This window comes from Haemorhous mexicanus, chromosome 6, assembly GCF_027477595.1.
Source record: "Haemorhous mexicanus isolate bHaeMex1 chromosome 6, bHaeMex1.pri, whole genome shotgun sequence".
Taxonomy (NCBI): Eukaryota; Metazoa; Chordata; class Aves; order Passeriformes; family Fringillidae; genus Haemorhous; species Haemorhous mexicanus.
The window spans coordinates 48746887-48761933 of NC_082346.1; the positions used below are offsets into that span (position 1 = coordinate 48746887).

Genomic DNA, 15047 nt, shown 5'->3' on the forward strand with positions numbered 1-15047 from the left:
TTATGGTGATTTATACAGTGGGTGAAGCACTAAAGTGCTATTTCTCATCTTGGTCACTACAAAATGAATATTAAAGAGAGGAACAAAAGGAAATGTTTTGGAGAAAATGCAGTGAATACTCAAAGGCATCTCTCTCAATCACAAACATCTGAAATCAACGGGTGCTGCCCAAGAAAATAAGCAAAAACATTAACACCTTTCTTGTGAGTTTGCTGTGAAATAGCTCTCTCCTGCTTCAAAAGCAAAATAGCCTCTCCTTTCACACACAATAAACTTTCAATAGTCCAGCAAAGTAAAACTTCAATTTACGACAATAATAGTCTGATTTTCTCATGCTGCATTCAGCAGCAATGAAGTATATTTTATTCTCATATCTCTGCTTTTCTCCTCATAGCATGCTTTAACAGAATTGTGTTTTCTTTTTTTCTTGAAAGCATTGCAAAGGGCTTCCCAAAGTCATTCACCACCTTTCTTTTTTTTTCATAGGTGATGCAGATCTCTGAAACAGACTTAATATGCAAGTCCAAATCATTACATCTTAATAGAGCTTCATAATACAAAGGAACAGAGGGAAATCAATCCCAGCTTTATTTCCCAGGTCCATAGATGCCCATGGAAAGAAACATGGCCTGATAATCCAATTATAAAAAACTCAACCCTTGTTACTTTTGCCTCTTAAGCCCCATGATCCTTCTCCTTTGAGCCTTTTCTCATGTTCCCCAGCAGCAGGCCAGCCTGGGGCAGGACACCAGTGGGCATGGGACAGGTGGCTGTATCTCCTCAACTCCTCCTTGGATGGAAAGTGTGGGACAACGTCCAGGGAGGAGAGAGGGAGGCGGCGGTGCAGGGTTTTATTGTAAAATGACCTTGATTTGACAGGCATGTTCTCAGGTTTCAACAGATGCTGTGGGAAAGGCAACAGCAGCCAAGGCGGTCTGCAGGCATTTCTGATGATATGCAGACTTTTTTCTTCTGCCTATTTTTTTTTTTTTAAATACATAAGTGGGGGGGGGGGGAGGCGGGGGGAGTCTTCTCAGTTTCCATGACAACAGTGTCTCCACTTGTCTGTTATTAGATACCATCCGCTTCCTGTGTCTAAATTTTTAAACCAATCAGAAAAGTGTTTATAGATTTTGTAGCTCCTGGGACAGTCCCTCTCCTCCAAGAGAGCTACTTTAATGACACGTAACGCTCCGGCAGCCAGAGCTGCAAGGCCTTATATTTTCGGCTGCAAAGTGATCACAGTTTACGCTGTTTACCGGCTGATTCATGGGCTGTGCCAGAGGAAACTGGGGGTTTGCTGCCCGATTTACTGTACCCTTAACAGACGTTACCATGTCCGATTGTTTTAAAAACCACACAAACTCATTGTCATTGTTGGCTGATTTTTGTTTCTGATTCATCCCATGAAACAGCAGGATCTGTCCCTGCGTGACACGCGATCGCCTCGGCGAGGCCGTTATCCCACCGGAGTATCGGTCCGCCCTGACGGAAATGGATTCACGGTACAACATCGCCTGCTGCAATTAAAGTTTCGGCAAACTGGGCTCTAAGAGCAGCCGCACTGTAACCGTGAGAGCAGATTTACACAGGCATATTTCTGATGATGTAAATAATACCTGGCCGCATCACAGTCGGCAAGTCAATAAGGAAATCCTTCTCCAGGGCGCAGAGACACCCGCATACATTGTGAAGGAATTAACACACGGTAAGTCCAGTTAAGTGAAGAGCCGGCACTGAAGACCGACAAGCAACGGGGAGCTGCTGTGAGAAGGGGAAAATCCCTTTCCCGGCGGCTCTGACAGGCCAGCACTACCGGAGGAGGATGCCCTTCAGGCGGGTGTGCAGGCACAGACGGAGCCCGGGAAGTACCGAGCGGCTTCTTCCCGGGCGGGGATCCAAGCGCCGGCGGCACGCAGGAACAAAAGGGAGCGGTGGGGGGGCTGCCCGCCGCCGGCTGCGCCGCTGCCCCACCAGCGCCCGCCGAGCCGGGGCCGGAGCCCACGGGCCGCGCTGTCGGGGGCACAGCCCGCCCGGGATGCGACCCGGCAGCCGCCCCGCACGCGGCTCCGGCTCGCCCCAGGGCGCCCTTCCCTTCTCTTCCCTTCCCTTCCGCGCCGCCCGTCGCCGGCGGGGCTGCTCGGCGGCGGGACGGCGGCAGCCGCGCGGAGCAGCCCTCACAAACGCCCCGGGGCGGCGCCGCTGCCCGCCCGCGGCAGCCGCCGGCCCAGAGGCCCCAAAAGTTTGGCCGCAGCTCCCTGGCCCGGGAGGGACGGAGCGCGGCGATAGCGGCCAGCCCGGGCGGGCGGGCACCCGTTCCTGATGACACCGCGAAACGCCCCCGCCGTTACCTCTGTCCGCGTCCTGGGCTCCCGCGCCGCCGCGGGGTGATGGGCGCTCCCCGCGGCCGCCCCGCTCCGCGCCCCGCGGCGGGAGGCAGCCGGAGGCAGCCGCAGCCCGCGCCGCCGCTGCCGCCCCCAGCCCGCCCCCGGCGGCGGCGCCGCGCCCCGCCGGGCCCTAGCGCCGCCCGCCCGCCCCGCCCCGCCGAGCCGTCCCCCGCAGCTGGCGGCTGGTGCCCGCGCCGGGCTTCCCCGAAGGAAAAACTTCGGGAGCGGGAAGCTGGCGGGGGCGGGTTGAGAGGCGCTGCTCCCTCGGGGGTGTTTTCCTGCCGGTGTGCGGGGATGCAGCAGGCTCCAGCGGAGGATGCTGGTCCCACGCGTTCTGTCCCTTTTCCTTCAGGGGAACCCTCTCGGGCCGCTGTCCCACCGGGGCCGGGCCTGCCCGGCCCGTCTGCCCGTCGCGGCACAACCCCCGGCGGGTGCCCGCACGCCTCGGCTGCCTTCCTTGGCCGTCGCGTTGCGACTGGGAACGGCCTTCGTGCCACCGGAGCCGGTGTTTTACACGTTGGAAAACGAGACATGCAGAACTGAAACTGTTATTTTTTTACCTTCTTACCCGCCGGGAGCCTCAGTGAGGCCTGACACCTCCTTGCATCGTGTTTACGGCTGAAAACAGAGAAACCTCCCCATTCCAGAAGAGCCTGCAATGCCAAGGGTGCACCTGCCTCCTCCTGCCCACTCCTCTGCCTCTTTGCAGTCCCCCCTCAGCCTCCTCCTGCTGCTTGTCCTGCCTTGCTGCCATGAAAGCAGGTGAGCGGGAGCTTTGGGCTGAACGGAGGCCTGTCTGCAAGTGCAAAGGCTGGCAGGATCTCAGAGGGAGCTGGTGCCATCAGCACTGCCACACACCTGGAGACTGTCAAGCCTGTAATGGGCATTTAATTATTAATTTTAGGTTAGCTTTCTTTAACCCTGTAGAAGGACAACACGAGGTATATGGGATTGCTGTGGTGATTTCAGCAAAAGCCTGGCTTATCCTTTTAGATTTATTTTATCATAATATGGGAATGGCTGGTTCAAGATGGGATGAGATTTTTTCTTTTCCCCTAAGGGATACATTCTTTCTTGGACACAAAGCTTGGACATAGGACAGAATGACAGCTGTTATCCCCCCCCCCAATTCTTTTTCCTGCCTACCCAGATTCCACTACTCTACAGGACTGCCAACCTTAGATCAACATGCTTTGCTGTGTGCATGATACAAGGAGACCCAGATTTTGCACCACCACATTGCACAACAATGTACAAAAGGTATCAACTCTGAATTTTAATGACAAGATTTGAAAAAAGAGAAGGAATAGGGGTTTCTATCTGTATCAAATAGGGCTCTACTAGGAAACGGAAAATTGTTCCTCTGCCCTTTTTTCTTGCTGTCTCCAAGTTAATTTTAAAAAGCCACTATAGGTTGGAGTAGCAGTGTAGCCTTTCCATTTGTAAAACTTGCTGGCATGAAACTCCTCCCTGCCCCTATCTTGGTCCTAGTTGTATCCCTGAGCATTACTTGCCTTTGCAGATGGCAAAACCTCCTGTTATTCCCTGATGCTCGCCTCTTCAATGGATGCATGGGCTCAGTTTATTCCAAAGTGAATATAAAACCTTGGGGTTTCCTGAGAAGAGTTACAGTTTTCGTTTTGTAGGTGGTTTTGGTGACACAGAGACAGAGACAATCCCATCCCACAGGATTCCTGTGTAAGACACACAGGTTCCTCATTCAGTTCAGTTGAAAGTTTTCTACTGACTGCTCTGCAAAAGCTCTGCAAAATTTTCAAAGACTGTGTTGGGATAGATCAGCCTGGCTTGCTGAATGCCCTTACAGCAAACCACTGACAAAAATCAGAAGGTGTGGAATGGACCCAACCCGAGGCTCCTCTTCCAGGCTTGTTTCCTGGTTCAGATGGATAACTGTTGGAGTGATGGTCACTGGAGAAGCTCTCAAAGTAGAAATGTCTGATTTGGTTTTAGTGACAACAGTCCAAGAGTAGCTGAACATTTGAGCTCAACTAATGATGCAGCTAGAGCTGGGGACCCTGGACACCATGTTAATAACAAGATTTATATTAATTGTTTTTAAAAATATAGATACCTATTTGCTACATCATCACATAAGCAAATCTCACAGATGCCAGCAGAGACTCCATGAAGGGTAAAATCCTGGCCCCACTGAAGCAATGCCCAAGTCTTGTAATGAACCTGGATGCTATAGGTGCTGATAATCCTCTCAGGACTACTTCATATCAACAACAAAAGCAAGTCCTTGTCCTGTGCTTACCCATTAACTCTAAGGCAGGTATTTTTCCTAATGAAATCTGTTTTAACATTTCTTTGTTCTTTGATCAGATCATCTGAATTACTCTGTGCCTGCATCTATGCTAACCTCAGCCTAAGTTCCTTCAAAATTGAGCCGCAAGTGCGTGCATTTCCCTTCTTCTGTTGTTTGCTCTCAGTGATGCAAGCTTCATTATTCTTTAATTTCTTCCTCCTTCCTCCCACTCATGTATTTGAGGCTTTCTTACATGCTTTGTAGCTCTACTTCCCACCTCCTCCTCATTTAGATCCTTCCAAAAGAAAAGAGTGTTTTAGAAGACCCACATTTGCAAGGGAAAAATATTAATAGTGGAAATTTTCTCAGAGATGCATTTTTCCTATGCCTGCAAGTGCATCTTGTCTCTCTGTATCAATCCAAGCCATGTTAACTCTCCCATGTAGAGGCTGCTTTGTTATCGCTATCTGCCGGATTAAATTAATGGAGATAAAATTCTTACCTCTCTCCAAACTGGGGAGAATTTATGATTTATGCTGTAGAAGTTTTCTGATGTCCACATCACTCCATTTTATCTAATTTTCCTTGGAGATTTTCATTAAGCCTTGTTCTCCTGGAGAATCTGTAAATCCAAGCTCTCCAGCTAACAACTCCTGGGTTATTTCTGTCTCTTGGCCCGAGTTTGCGGCCCCCAGAGCAGCCCCAGGGCACAGGTGACTCTTCTCCTACCTCAGGAAAAAAATCTCTCTGCTGCCAGCACAATGTGGTGCTTGCTCCACGGTCAAACAGATGAGAGGCTCTTTGCCACAGGGATCCCTCCTGGGAAAGGCTCCAGTCTCACAGGGGAGGCAGCTCAAAAGGAGCTTGACTGCATCTACTGAGTAGCTCTAAAAACCCCTTGAGCCTCTTCAAGGTCTTGCTGTAGCAAGATGTGATTATTTATCAAGGAGTGGAGCTAGGTGTTGCATGAGATGTGAACAGTGCTCCTGTGTGTGCCCTGCCCCACAATTCCATTGTGTTATGTTGATACCCATTCCCTTTTTATATTTCCAAATTTTTTTATCAAGACTGGGACGTATGGGGAGCTTCCAGGACAGGGGATGTAGCTAATGGGGGCTACATGAAATTGAGCATAAATGTGATAGGAGATTGGTCACCATACAACTGCTCACTTGTCACTTCCAAAATGTCATTTTATAGCTGTGCTCTTTACCCTGTTTGTTTCTTGAACTTGTTTGGTCTCTTCATTTGGACACAAAAATTGAAGTGCCACTGCTTTAAGATAGATCATGTTTTCAAGGGCAGGACTCCGTGACTTTTTTTCACTTCACCATTTACCATTCATATCTGACATTGCAAAACCAGAAGACAAATAAATAAAAAATTCACCTAACTCTTCAGGTATATCTAATATACCCAGTGCCTCAGGTTTTTTGCGTGTCTGATTTGAGGTATGATTTCCATAGGATAAATACCTGTGCAGGTATTTATGTTCCAGGACAATTTGCTGTTGTGTCTCAGATGCACAGGGCACACAGCCCAGACTCTGCATTGGAACACAGTTGCCACTGCTGTACAGCCCATCACTCTACCACATAAGGCTGGGCCCCATCAAAGAAATACAGGGAGATTACAGTAATGCCATTCCCTCTTTCATGCTGCTGAATCAAATCCCACTCGCCTTCCCCTTGAACAGCCAGTGAGACCTTTTATGGTCACATAGGGGTACTTAATTATGCACATATATGTGGTTTTGCACTACTTTAGGAACAGTGTAAGAGTTGAGCAATAGATTTAATTTTATGATCCAAAAGGAAAAAAACTTCAGGTTCTCTAGTGGACAATGAAATTGGAGTTTTCCACTCTTCCTTATTTTATTTTTGTTAATACCACCTTTAAACTTTGAATTATCCTGCAAGTATTAAGGCTCATTAGCTTTGTTTCAGCTTGTACTTTGTGTTAATAGGACAGCTTTTTTGTAACAAGTATGAATCTCTTGAATGCTAAGGATTAAATGTTTAATAAAAGCCATTAGTAGAACTATATGTAAGGACTTATATGAAAGGTGATGATCTTCTTATGGTTACTGCTATATCCCTAGTTGCCAGTGATCTTTCTGGCTTGCCTTCTGCTTATAGCTGGCCTTGAGCTTTTACCTTTCCATGCATGGGATAATCTGATTCCCCTGTACCATACTAAACACAAGCTCCAGCCTACGTTGCCCATGCATTTTCCAAGCTCACACACGTACATGAGAAGAGAGACCTTCAGCCTTCCTGCATGACTGAAGCATTTTTAAAACAGAAGAGCCACTTAACCAATGAAATAAAGCATGTTGGTTAAAAAACATTTCACATGCACTTTTTCTTGTAGTCTTGCCAACGTCTACTAAATTAAATATCTACAGATCTGAGCATTTTCAACCCCTTTTGGAATCTTGCTCACAAAAACGTCTGTTTAAATGGTCCTCTTAAATTCTCTGGGGTCTTTCATGTCTCTTTGCAGGCACCCACATTTCTCCCAGGGAAAACTCTCCAGTGAGCCTAACAGGGGCCCAGCCAAAACATCACAGTGAGGAGTGCTTGCTTTTTTTCCCAAGTGTTTCCTCAAAAATGTATGCCTGGATCCATCTTCTCTCTCCTGGGTTCACATCTTGACAATCCAGCTATTGAAGTAGCTCAATGTATGCACACAATAAACATGTCAACACATCACATTCATAAATTATTACAGGCAATGCCAAATCTGCCACAAAGATTTTTTCAACTTGGAGCTGTAGAAGAGGATCTTCAATGGCAGAAATGCTGAAAAACTGACTGTGAAAAATAAGGTTATCTGTTTATCTCATGTAACCAGGATACAAGATAGCATATGCTTTATGGTTAGTGGGGAAAAAAAACCCTGATAAGTATTGAGAATCAGAATTTAGAATAATATAAAACCACCAGAAAACATTTATGAAGTTGTTCTGCTACTTCCAGCATTGGTCCTAGCTGTCTCGCTGAAAGAATTATTAGGAAGCATGGTAGTCTCCAACATTTTGTAAAATTACTTTTTCTTTTCAATTCTTTGATCAGTCATCCTGGAATTTACTTAACAGGTTGTTGCTTTTGTTCCAACCACAAAAATTCAGTCAGTGTTTCTGGCTGTTCTAGATCTAGCTTGAGACATAGAAATGCTCATTATAACTTCTCGTTCACATCAGCATCTGCTTCCCAGGCCTTCTCCTTTCTCTGTGGTTCTCCCACTCCTCATCCTTCTCCGTGTGGCACCCTCCGTGCTGCCCTCCCCCGGTGCTGCTGAGCACAGGCAGCACTTTCCTGTGTCTGACTTGGGCAGGGTTAAGGATTTTGCTCCCTGGTGTAGCTCTGCTCTGCCTGTGGGGTGACGCTGCTGAATCACCATCATGCCCTGTGTGACAGCACCAGTCTCCTTCAGCAGAAGGTAACCCTGCTCAGCTCAGACTGCTTCCTCAGGTGGTTCAAGTAAATATCTAACACAGAGATGGATTAAAAATACAGAGCATCCCAGTTCACTATGGCTGAGGAACAGTCAGAAAGTGCTATGATGCTGCTCCAAGTGGCTTCTGCAACTGTCCTGACAGATCTCCCAGAGCTCAGCAAATTCAGCCACTCCATCCCCAAATCTGCTTCAGAGGCTATGGGTTGCCACAGTGCCTCAGACCTGGGTAGCACATGCATTAAAGTCAAAAGAGTGAAAATCAGACCATTAACCTCTTAATCTCCATTACTTTGGGTTTTGTCAAAACCTGGGGCTTTACCTGCCATGATGGCTCTTCCTGAGAGCTTCCCAAGACATGGCTTGGGCAAATGATGTAAATTTTAGCTCTGCTGGTGCCCAGGGCTGTGGAGGAGGAGCTTCAAGTCTGCTCTGGTGTTGTGCTAATTTGCTGTGTGCCACTGAAGGCAAGCATTCATCCTGCAAGCCTGTGATTTGAAATTCCCATATAAATTCATCTGGCTTTGAGTTTCCCCAGGTATGTAGATCTGGCTCCTTCCAGCAATGTTTTTAGCATGGCCCCATACCCTGGCCTTCACTGCAGCTTTCACCAATCAGCCATTTTAATTATGGTAGATATTTTTTCACAGCACCTTAGTTATTTTACTGGCTTTCAAGTTCTGAGATGAGTGGCATCTAATTATCTGTGTCTCTTTTTTTTTTTTTTTTTTTTTGCCTCTGCTTCTGATACTGTCTTGTCTTTCATGTATGTAAAGGGTAAGTGAAAAGGAAAGAGATTTTCACCATTATTCTAACAGTTCAGTATGCCAGCCACACATTCAATACTTTTCAGGTATTGATACCTGTATCAAAATGAAGGAACTGCAAGTAAACAACATGGTGACAACAAACAATAAAATACTGTGGACTTGTGGGTTCATCATTTTTGTCTTGAGATTTGATTCAGATTAAATCCTTCCTCTCATTGCCTGCAATAATTCCTGTCCTAGTCACATTCCAATGGCTCTGGCTATGCAGCAGCTGTTGCATTTTGTGTCTTCACCTTGTTTTTTCTCAACAGGGAAAGCTCACAGATACTAGCACCTGTACCTGTACAAGCAGTAAGGCTGGAATATTGTACAGTGAAAACAAAACCTCCACATTTTATTGGGATAAATCAAAGACAGTGATCAAGTTATCTTGTAAATGAACTTTATATGCATCTTGTTAAAAAATATAAGTCATAATAACACAGTTATTCAGGAAACAGAACTTCTTCTGCCAATTTTTTGCTTTTCTTGCTTGAATGTTTTTGCTGCAAGGCTAGCCCATCTGGTTTAAATTGTAGGATGGAAATCACAAGGTCTATCCACCATTCCCTGACTTGTAATCCTGGAAAAGACTGGAAGTAGTTTGGCAACATAATGTTTCCCTGCCTCCTGTAGAAAAAAATCTCCAGCTTCAGAGTAGATTGCAGCAGACAATAGAGTAATTTCAAGAGATAGACCCAAGGCACAAAATGGGCAGCTAATTCAGGTTCCTAATAAGTCAGTGGTTGGCATTCATGTTGAGGTTTAGGCTATTATAAATTAAATAGGAATTAGCTGTGCAATCTATATTCAAGCCCAAACTTGGACACCAAATCCCATGAAGTTCAGCAGACACCTGGATGTCTGGATGCGGTCTCGAAGCATTTTGCCCTAGAGTAGAGGTGTTAATAGTCCAGTTTCTTCCATAGTCTGCTGAATACAAATGCAGATGAATGCTGTATGTGTGGCTATTGCAAAATTATTTATTGCATGGTGTTGCGTGGTGATGGTCTCAGTACCATTAATGTACTATCTCTCAAAATTCATTCAGTCAGGGAAACAATATTGTCTCCATTTTACAAGTGAAGCAGGAATATGCAAAAACATTCAGTCACACAGGAGAGTCTTAATTCATCTGGGAGTTGAGTCCTCCATGAGTGCTGCAACAGCATTCCCTTGCTGAATTCAGTGTGACAGGCTGCTACTGATATCTGATACCTAAGCAGCACCCTCCTTGCAGAGTTCCCAAATCCCTTCACAAAAATGGCTCAATAGCCTTCTTCCCAACAAATTCCTATGAAGACATCTTGCCCACTGCAATGAATTCCTGAGTCAAGAGAGGGACCAGGTTTGTGAAATGCTTTGAGATACGTGGGTAGGACATCTACCAAATTTTAAGGCATGAGTAAATACAGTTGCTGTTTGTTCATAAACTGTCACAGGATGCTGTGTCTCATCACAGTGGGAACTTAAGAAATACCCATGTGTCCTTGGTTGGTCAGCAGCAGGATTGCTTGGACATGCCAGGATGACAGAGCACTGTGTGCTGGCCTGTTTCAACCACTCTGGATAGACTCAGTCATATGGAGCCAAGAAGGGCTTTGACACTATCTGCCTCACTTACATAGGGTGTGGAGCAAGTTGCCGTTTAGCCCCTTTCAGACAACTGATTTGGCCACTGCTTTTCATTACTAAGTAACCAGCAAGATAAACAAATTTACTGTTTTTAAGGCAATGAGGCAAGTGATGCACACTTCACATCCCAAAGCAGGCATCGATAGTATTCCCAGTAACACCTGGGGTTTTTATTAGTGGATAAGACTGAAAAAGAGCTGGAGATTTGAACTCCTGCCTGCTTCAAGAGACAGCATATCCAGAGGCAGGAACATCACAGCTCAGATCTTTCTCTGTGGTGGGTCATCTCAAAATGTGGGACACAGTTTTTTCTGTCTTCTGCCATTAATATATATCTGGACTGATGCCACTGACGCCACACACGTCCTTGTCACTCGAGAGATATGAGTGTCCCTGTGCTTGGGAAAGGAGCACAGCCTTGGAACAGGTGGGGAGGGACTGGGGGGCTAGTGGTGGTTCTTGCACTGTGCAACTGCAGACAGAGTGGAGGCTGGGGTAGCAAAGGAATGGTAGGGTCCTGACTGTGGAGCATCCACCCCTCTGCGTCTGTGCCCAAACACTGGGGATAATAACAATTTTCAACCTTCTCCCTCATAGAGTACAACTCTCAAGAGCAAGTGGGACCATTGTTTAGACTAGACAAGATAATGCTACAACAAAATATTTGAAATAACAGAGGAGAATGTGAATGCTGCTGGAGACAGGAGGCCACAGCCTGTGGACTCCAGCCAGCAGGTCCTGGCACTTCTTAACTTGTGAAATTTTGGTTCTGTATCTTTTCTGTCACTACTGGAAAATGAGGTTATGACCCTGAGACTTGGGAGGCACAGACTCTGCTGCAGACTCTCTGAGACCCTGGGGTGGATGTATGGCCTCCTGCTGGTTCAGTCTTCTCCTGTGAAATGGGGATAATAGTTCTTCCTTACTTCACAGAGCCTCTGCAGAGATAAATGTTAACAAGTGTGAAGCCCTCAGCTACCAAAATGAAGTCCACTTAAGGGCACCAAATAGAGCTGTGTGAGGATGCTGGTTAGTCTGCATTGCTGTGGAGTTCAGCAGACACCTGTTGCTCACTGGCTCTGACACACAGTGTGGTTGCCACATTCTCCAATACCAGGATTATATCCTCAAGTCACCAGAAACTTCACAGCTACCCCAGAACATCTGGTGCATGGCATCAGCTGTCAAAAGGTTTTACTCCCAAGCCCCTCTTGCAGCTGTGCTCAGGTTTTGCCGGGGCAGGTGTGGGGGTTGCAGACTGCATCTCCAAGCCTGCTGTACCACTGGATCTCTCATGCATCTACTGAGAAACACTTGTGCAACTAACTACCTGTTTTACAGTACTTGTTCAGAATACCTGGATTTATGTTTGCTGTGGGAAATGTAAATGAATTTCCTGACTTTAGTGTAGACAAAAATCTCTGCAGAGAGTAACATGGTCTGGGTGAGAGTGGGGCAGGGCTGTAGAGTTGGTGCTAGCATTGGGCATGGACAGGAGGTTGGTGCTGTGTGACTGCTGAAGCTAGAATTGGACTTAGATGATTTTTCAAAAAAAAAGGATGCACATGATATTTTGCCCAGCAAGCATGCCTTCCAGCCATGCAATCCTCTGTTCTCAAGTGTTGCTTCCTGCCTCACTTCTCCTGCAGGAACTCTCAGAGGCTCATCCTCACCAGGAAGGTGGATTACAGCCGGATCTTTTGCTTTTGACAGTAATCAAAGATGGAAGAACCACCGCTGGGCAAAAACATCCAGCTACATTTTCCTGGAAATGTCTGTTCCTGGAAAATGCAATGTGTTGAGTAACAGTGCAGCTCTATATTGAAATATGAAGGACTTGGCCTAAAGATCCATCTGAAAAATGCCTGTTAGCTAGCGCAGGCTGGGTTGCTTCAGGGAAAATTCAGAAACGCAGCAAAATTCTTACTCTTCAGAAAGATGTTTTTCTGAGCCCCAGGGCTAGAACATTTCTGACTAGGGTAGTTCAGGAGTCAGGGGCTCAGGGAAAGCACCCTGCCTGCACAGCTCTGGAGGTGCTGCTTGTGCCGTGGTGAGTGATGGCTCTTGACCATCTGCATGCTGCACTTCCCTGTGCTAATGAAGACAGGACATCACTGGGGCAAGTACTGCTCCTACACTGTTATACTCATGTGCAAGGTACATCTGGTGCTGCTGTGGTTTTAATTCACTTACTGTGCATTAGAATATCTGGGGATAGTTATCCTGGAGGATATACTGGCATTGTGCTTGCCAGAGGAGAAACAGAACAGTTCACTCAAGGATGTACAAAGATAGGAAACAACAGAGTTAGGTTCTGTACTTCTCACTGAACTTCCTTCTCTGGACAGTGTTGCAGCTCCACAAACACACCTCCTCAGGCATCCCCATCCAAGAAGTGTCCTCTATGCAACTTGCTTGCATCAGAATTAGCAGTTTAAAATATTCAGATATGCCTCCCACTTTTTTTTTCTCTTTTCTGCTGATCCTAGAAATACAGATAACGTCCCTCTGCAGGCAGGCTTATCAGGCAGGAGTGTTTGGGTGAGCTGTGAAAAGCAGCACATTCAGTAGTTGTTAGAAAAATCCCCTAATGCTTGCATAGCATTGTTCCGAGGTGTGTAAAGACACACACATATGTTATGGCTCATTACGGGAAACGCACCAAAAAGAGCAGTTACACACAGACACTGCATTTAAAGCCATTTGCTGCAGGATTTTCAAGGAAAAATTGAAAGAGAAATTTACTCACGGAGAGCAGGCTTTGCTTTGAAAACAGGCTTGCTGAGCTCAGCCTAAGCAATTTGGGATCAAGGTCTCAATTCTCTGCAGGAGGGACCTCAGGCTCTTGTCCTGTAAGAGATGCAGGGATTACAGAATGCCAGCACAGCAGAGGAAGGTGATACTCTGACATGACCTGCTGCCATTTCAGCCAGGGGCTCTGCCCAGCCCATCCCTGCCCTGGCATGGCGGTCTGAGCAGGTGTTTTAGGCCCATCCCCAGGTCAGTCCCTGCCCAAGGCTCTGCCAGGAGAAATACTCAGCTTGACAGCTAAGGCTGTCAAAGCCACTTGACCCTGGCAGCAAAGGTCACCTGCCTGCTCTACCATGCCTCCAAGACCTGGAAAGGGGAGGTGACATCAGGAGAAGTGGTGCCACAGGCAAAGGAACAGGAAAACAGCTGTGACCTGAGGACAAGATTGTCAATTCAATTTCTTCTCTGCTCCATGTCCTGCCCAAGTAATGGAATGAAGGGGACATAGAGGCATCAAAGAAATCTGAATTTTGTCACCACCACGTCCCAAAGATACTAAAAGCAATCTGGAAGAAACCTCCTGAGAGGTTAAAACAGCAAGCCATTACTAAAATTATAATGGGAGAAAACTTACCTCAGGAAGCAGAAAACACAGGCTTCTCCGGTGGATGAAACAATCAAAACCACATCTTGCCTTTTTTTCTTCAACTCTGGAATGAACCGGTGCATATGAGATTTTTTTTTTCAATGAAATCTTCACATTACTCAATGTGCTGTACTAGTGCAAGGTGGGGAAAAAAAAGGATTGTAACCAACTAGATACTTTAATGAGAAATGGGGTTGTCTCTCTTCACCCCTTTTCCCAACAGAAGAGATCAGTGAGGTCAGATCTGGATTTATCCCTACAACTGTACACCGGCATTCGAACTCAGCACTGCAGCCGTGGTTTTCATGTCTCTTCCTCACTTGTTCTGTCTGAAACAAATTCCTGGAAGCTGAAGGTTGGTCCAGGTTGCAGCTATATGAAGATGTGGTCTCATTGCTTCAAACAAAAATCATAACAAAGATTAATTTATCCCTTCTTTGACAAATCTTAAAATGATAAGTGGTGAATCTGGTGTTGTTTCTGTTCATGTTTTGTCCTGAGACTTAAAAATGTAGTCTGAAGGTCATCGGGCTGGATAGTGTCCTTCCCAGAAAGCACATTCAGGCCTTTTGCTCAGCCAGTGAGTCAAGGTTGTCTCAATTTTCTCAGACTTGCTAAACAAATGGGTGTTTTTCCCACTGAGACTGTTTTGCCTTCTGTTCTGAAAGAGTGGGACATGTGGGTAGGAGAAGCAAGAGGCTGCTGGAGTCAGACTGGGAGCTTCATGTACTGCAGATACACACAAATATCCAAGAAGCAACATCCTCATACTTCAAAATTTCAACCTAGATAGGTTGAAATTTTAGAGGAAAATAAAGTATTTTTAATTTCTAATAGTGCCTTCTGTGATCACAACTTATATTGAAGGGTCTGTGGTATTTCTGTAATGCAGGTTGGCTGCATATTTGCAAATCAATGGGCAAAAGACTCTATATTTGCAATATGAGAGAACACAGGAGCTGTGATGGAATCACAGTGACCAGTATCTCTTCTGTCACTCATCTTCTAGCAATAATAGATGATGGGTCTAATTCAACAACATTCACATCTAGGTTTTATCTATATAGGAGTCTCAAAAAGTAATCTTCCAT

General features: G+C 46.1%; 1 protein-coding gene and 1 long non-coding RNA gene across 6 annotated transcripts in view; both read right to left on the reverse strand.

Annotated features, from left to right (window-relative positions):
• FOXN3 (forkhead box N3) overlaps positions 1-2462 on the reverse strand; it is a 206285-nt gene extending 203823 nt beyond the window's left edge. For 4 of the 5 annotated variants that reach the window (XM_059850130.1, XM_059850128.1, XM_059850124.1 and 1 more), the window contains exon 1: positions 2352-2456. The gene's annotated coding sequence lies outside the window, so the exon portion shown is untranslated. Of the gene's footprint in view, positions 1-2351 lie in introns of all 5 variants that reach the window. The other variant, XM_059850127.1, reaches the window with a different exon arrangement.
• A 6930-nt stretch (positions 2463-9392) lies between these two features.
• Positions 9393-14797, reverse strand: LOC132329258 (uncharacterized). Its single transcript, XR_009487002.1, has 3 exons — positions 13945-14797; positions 13309-13409; positions 9393-13105 (listed from the first exon to the last, which is right to left on the reverse strand). It is a non-coding gene; the product is annotated as an uncharacterized LOC132329258 (long non-coding RNA).
• Between the last annotated feature and the right edge of the window lie 250 nt (positions 14798-15047).